Genomic DNA, 6302 nt, shown 5'->3' on the forward strand with positions numbered 1-6302 from the left:
ATTAGAAAGTGTCCCATATACAATTTGTAGCTTTATAATTTGGAATGGAGTACCTTTTTTTCTAAAAAGTATGTTGTACTCAGCTTTGTTTTATTTTTATAACACTGATCAAATCAATTAGTTTTGTTTTGTAGAATAGAATTACCAAATAAAAATAGCCGCAATGATTTAGTTGATTTAATCAACCCTAATTTAGAACTGAGCAATATACGCATAAAGTTGTCGGAACAACGGAACAAGTAGTTCTGTGAACTTGTTAAGATTAGCAAATGTTATAGGTGGGCCCCGTGTGGCATTACTGTATAGAAAGTTACAAAGTAATCACATGAATTGTGTAAGAATTTCATAGGAATCAATCTAATTTTACAGAGAACAAATTCTGAGAAGCTGGCACTGAATTGGCTCAGTTTGTCGATACAAAATTATTTCATCAATGCTGAATGGACTTGCAACACCACCTCAACCATGGGTGAGATATTTAACTGTGGAGGAACCGATAAACTGGCACTGATTGTTGAATGGCTAAATCTAGGCTCCTAGTTGAGAATTGAGATTCCTTCTGTACACTGGCATCAGGACGCCAAGAATATGTTACATATCAGGGTGAGGGGTATACAAATGGGGAGTTACTGATTTTGGTCCTAAGTGATTCAGTATGGGAATCCAATATATACAGTCCCATCATTTGACACTTGTTAGCATGCCAATTTAGTATGATAAAGGAGACTTGCTCCGCCATGTAGGAATAGGCAGAATCTGCAATCACAGAACATGAGATTTTTTAAAAAAAAAAATCTTCAGTATCTTCGATAACTGTCATGTTCAATAAGCTAAAGTTGAAATACAAAGCAGATGCAAGCAAATCTCTGTACATGCTAGATAAATATGAACTATGACAAACAGGTGCATCGCTGCACGAACCACGCATATAAGACGACATCTAACACAAATATCAGAGCAGAAATCAGATTATTTTTAATTCGCATGGTAAAAAACAATAGAATGATCAAAGGACACAAAGCGAAGGAGAAAATATTCAGAACAATGTTGCATTAACACTACACGTTCCTAGCAGCTAGAAAGGTATGACACTGAGTCTGCATGTGCTTTATAATAGTTTGATCCTACATAGGTGTGTAAATGAATATACATTGTAAAATAGATGTAGAGTAAATTTAGGATTAGGGCATACCTTTGTTGACTTGAATTGCATTGGCTCAGAATATCAGTTTTGAGCTGAAGAATCAATTGAGAATAGTAGTATTCAGGTGGCACCTTGGGCTTTGGTCTTCAGGATGTCAGCCATATGTTCCAAAGGATTAGGAGCTACAGATTTCTCAAAGGAAATTCCATTTTGTATGAACAGGTGTTGCAAGAAGGGTGGGCCTGGTGCAAGCGGTAGAGTCTTACCGCCTGTGACCGGAAGGTCCCGGGTTCGAGTCGTGGTCTACTCGCATTGCACAGGCGAGGGTAAGGCTTGCCACTGACACCCTTCCCCAGACCCCGCACAGAACGGGAGCTCTCTGCATTGGGTACGCCCTTTATGAACAGGTGTTGCAAAAGCTCAACTGGGGTTGGACCATGAGATGGATCACTTCCTAATGAAGTCCTTGCAGTGCTCCAAAAAGTGATCTGATATTGGCAGAAGTTCCTTGTTGTTCCCAATCTTGAACACCATTCATATCATGAGTATAAAGGTACGCTGCCCTCCAGCATGTTCTCGGAAAGAAAGAAAAAAAACGAATTCTCTATCTTTTTACTCACTGGTAATCTGTCAGTTAAACATGAGAGCGACAGATCATGGCAGTGCGTTAACAAACCTATCCTGCACCAGGAAACAAAAGAAAATGGTACATGCAGAAAGCCAACCCACATGCATTGCATTGCTTGATTATCTAAACAAACTCAAAGTATTGAATCTACAAGTGCAATCAGTAACAACCTCTTGCTTCTTAAGCGACAAGTAGAACTGCTGCCATATAAAAACAAAAAAACAAAATAATATTCAAATCGATCAATCATTTGGTCATGAATTATCATCTCTATATCTGATCAACTATCTGAAGGCAATGGAGAAACTTGTGGTACTCTAGAGTCTGACTGAGTAACTTGTCTGCACTCTACTACAGCACAAACTCGATTTGTGATGGAACACTTGCTGTGCTGACATTCTCAACCAAAGCAAACAGACAATTAACTATAAGTAGCTGCTACACATCTATGCCATGGCAATACCACTACTCAAGAAGGTATAGCTATGTAGAACAATAGACAGGAGGAACACACCTATACTGGAAGATCTATATGTCACACTGCTGAATTTGTATGTGTTATCCTATACAGGTGAGCCACAAGTTTCAGTTTTCAAACATTAGTTTGAACCAAATAAAAAAAAAACGGGAATGTATTGCAACAGTCTAGAACTGAACTCAGTAGCTCAGCCTATTTTGTCCTGCACGTTTGTTACAAGCAGTGAGCGTCACAAGATTAAAAAAAAAAAAAGGAAAGATGTTGGTATTGGCTTGTAATTCGGTTAATTTCAGTTTATCACCAAACTGAAACGTGTAGTTGGATAACTACAATTGTCAAACAAAATTTAAAAGTAAAGAAACAAATGAACAGGCTGCATTGCACTGATTGAGGTCGAGACACTGAAACGCTGACGCTAGTGTTGGGGGCGCAGCAGGCATCTCATCCTTGAACATGACAGGAGGTCGAGGAATCCATGAAAGCAGTCGAAGGTGACCTGGCGACGTGGCGGGCATCCGTGGGGCAGCTCATCTCCATCTCCCTAGCGCCGCCGTGGCATCCTCCTCCTTCCCCGCCTGCCACCCGGCTCCGGCGGCCTCGTGCTCCCGCCGGCATGCCCCCACATAGCACCACGGCCGCGAGCAGCAGCTCTAGCACCACCGATGCTCCTCCAACCACCCCCTCAGAAAGAGACTCACCCGCGTCGTCATGGATCTCGGAGGGGGGTCACCCGTGCCTCGAGGAGCGAGGACGCCCGCGCCATCATCGGATCTGGCCGTTTCCTGTGGAGGCAGCGCACTTCCTCGCTGGTAGCAGGATGCGTTGCCTCTGCCACGGGAGGAGGCCATGTGGATGGAGTTGTGGGAGAAGGGGAAACTTTACGCATGGCCGTGGGGCCTTCCCGCGGCGGCGCAGCCGGGTCGGGATGGGGCGCCGGTGGGCCCGATACGGAGGGAATCGTGGGAGCGCCCGACGGTAATTGTCGCAGGTGAGTTTCGTTCTGCCGTTGGATGATTAAGCTGTAAATTTTTTTTTAGTTGTAGAGAAGAGATAGGGTCTTTTTGGCACGATTTATGTCGGCTTTGGTTTTATCTATTTTATGTAAATTGAGGTACTGTAGCGTGAAGCCGTTTTATAAGACGGTGTTAAAATAAACTAGAAGTCGGGAAAAGCCAGTTTTTCTAGTTTCACCGGTGAAGCCGTTTTGAATGAGCCGTGCCAAAGGGGCTATAGCATTGTTGTGATAATAAGATCGAAGGAAACTTAGAGATAATTCGGCCTGTTCGCTTGTTGGTTTCAGCCAGCCCAAACCAGCCAGCCAACGGTGTTTTTCTCTCACAATAAACCAGCACCAGCCAGCCCAAACCAGCCCAAAAACCAACCAGCGAACATGCGGAATATACACTAAATTTTCAATGTTGTCAGTAAACATCGAGCAATCAGTGATGTTCCATGTTCGGTAATCTTACAAAATGACGTGTGGGGCAATAGTATTAGGACCGGTGTCCTGGCTGCATTTTTAAACAGTGGAGGTGGAGGGGCTAGCTGTATGATGATTGATGAATCCACATTATTCTTTTGAGGAGTCTGAATGAACAAACAATCTGAATCTGAATGAAGAACAAGAAGCAGCGAGCAGAGAGAGTCTGGTGACGAATGGAGGGAGGGTAGGATTAGATATGATGATGATGACGGTGTTCATGCAATGATTGAACTGGATCGTTTGTTGAGAAACCCTCTTCCCAGCCTTTGCTAGATTCTCCGCTGATCTTATTTGTGTTCTTGTTCTCCAGCAGCAGTGACGTTGTTGATTAGATTCGCCCTTTCTTGTGTCATTGTACTAGGAAACAAAGAAGAAAAGCAAAGGAAATTAGGAAAATATATAAAGACAAATGGAAAGTTGTAATGCAGTGGTAAGAAGTGGATAAGCTAGCTGAACTAGTACAGAAGTTGGAGCCTGTAGAGTTGTAAAGAACAACAAGTGTGGTTTCGCAAGAAAAGAAAAGAAAAGAAAAGAAAGAAGTATAGAAGGAAAAAAAAAGGAAGTGTGGATGGATATGCATGAACCATCATCTATGTATACTCCCTCCATTTTTTTTACATGCTATGTTAGCTTTGTACTAAGGCAAATATTTTTATATTTGACCATCAATTTTAACAAAAAATGTATAGGTTAACAACATATGTTTTTAGATTCGCTATGATAAATATTTTCATAATATATATTCCCTCTTCTCCAAATTATACGACTTCTTAACTTTTCTAGATGCATAGCGCATAGAAAAGCTTATATATCTAGAAAAAAAGTCAAGATGTCTTATAATTTGGAATGGAGGAAGTAATTCACATGGTGTGAAAACTACATGTATTTAAAAAAAATGATGGCCAGATTATTTAGGAACTAGTATATACAAACCTTATTAAGTGTTCACTATAATTTTTAAATTAAAAATGACAAAAACCACTTTTAAAACCATTTTTAACCCGAGGGAAGAGGTAACTTAAATGATTTTATGTAGTTTTTTTTTAAAAAAAAAGCAGATTGTCTCATTTTTCAATTCGAGGAGAAAACTTAAACTATACCACAGTTTGACCTTTTTTTTAGGAGCACCACAGTTTAGACTTTAGAGAGGCAGAAATGACTTAGCGGCCTGCGGCTGTGAGCCACATGGCCTTGAGGCAGCCCAAGCAGCCTGGCACTTTCTGGGGCCCATGGTAACTGTGGCCTCTTGCGGTCTTGCCAGCGTTGGTGTTGGGCCCAAAGCCGCATTGTTGGAGGCCCAGAAAATGAATGGGGCAATCAACATTATGGTTCTGAGCTCGTCCTTTACATTTAAACAACTTTTTAGCAGCAGATAGATATAGAGATATATAAACCGCAATGAATTCTTTTTTGACCACCGCATCACCGGTTTACTAGATGATGATACAGTAACATTCTAACAGCTGGGACAGAGAAATGTTGCTGCAACATTTTGACCTCCTTAATCAATCAGCATCACCGAAGGGCGGGCCTGGTGCAAGCGGTACAGTCTTACCGTCCGTGACCGGAAGGTCCCGGGTTCGTCGCGGTCTCCTCGTATTGCATAGGCGAGGATAAAGCTTGCCATTGACACTCTTTTCAAACTCCGTACAGAGCGGGAGCTCTCTACCTAGGTACGCACTTTTAATGAATCAGCATCACTGTCACATTAACTACCAGCAATTGGTTGGTTGCAATGCATGGCCAGTCCCCAGTCATTGTGTGTACGTACGTTGTTGGCAATGCAGGTACTCCGTAGTTGTTGCGGCAGGTGATTTTACTGACAGCAGATAGTACTAGGCACCAAATCACAGAGAAGCAGTAATAATGAAACTGATTTATACGGACGATAGACGATAGATGTTAATATCACAATTGCCACTTAATACATAGCCACATCTGGATTTGTCAGGTGTTAGCTACTCCGTTGAGTATAAGTAGCCCAGACAGTCAGCAGTCTGAGCTACTAGCAGCAGTAGTAGGCCAGTAGCAGAGCACTATTGATCCATCCAGATCCAGCTACCAGCCCATGGTAAGACAATCGGTCTGTTCACTTGTTGGTTTCAGCCAGTCCAAACCAACCAGCCAACAGTATTTTTCTCTCATAATAAACTAGCACCAGCCAGTCTAAACTAGCCCAAAAACCAACCAGCGAATAGACCGGTTGTCTTACCATGGGCTGGTAGCTGGATCTGGATGGATCAGTAGTGCTCTGCTACTGGCCTACTACTGCTGCTAGTAGCTCAGACCGCTGACTGTCTGGGCTACTTATACTCAACGGAGTAGCTAACACCTGACAAATCCAGATGTGGCTATGTATTAAGTGGCAATTGTGATATTAACACGGCTTCCAAACACAGCTTGGGCTAAAACTTTTGGTTACAAAATGCAGCGAAAGCATAATTGATTTATGAAACTACACCATCAAATTTACCCAAGAGCTGCCAAGTCTATCATCCCTGCATATTAGGTTACCCTCTGTCAAGTCCGGTTATAACAGTGATGCTGGATTTAGACCCCGATCCACGGA

At 42.3% G+C, this 6302-nt stretch overlaps 1 long non-coding RNA gene across 1 annotated transcript; it reads right to left on the reverse strand.

The window, feature by feature from the left end:
- Window positions 1-324: 324 nt before the first annotated feature.
- LOC136472405 (uncharacterized) lies at window positions 325-3229 on the reverse strand. The gene is made up of 2 exons (XR_010762337.1): window positions 1193-3229; window positions 325-756 (listed from the first exon to the last, which is right to left on the reverse strand). It is a non-coding gene; the product is annotated as an uncharacterized lncRNA (long non-coding RNA).
- Between the last annotated feature and the right edge of the window lie 3073 nt (window positions 3230-6302).

The sequence above is a fragment of the Miscanthus floridulus genome, chromosome 8, assembly GCF_019320115.1.
Source record: "Miscanthus floridulus cultivar M001 chromosome 8, ASM1932011v1, whole genome shotgun sequence".
In the NCBI taxonomy this organism is placed as follows: domain Eukaryota; kingdom Viridiplantae; phylum Streptophyta; class Magnoliopsida; order Poales; family Poaceae; genus Miscanthus; species Miscanthus floridulus.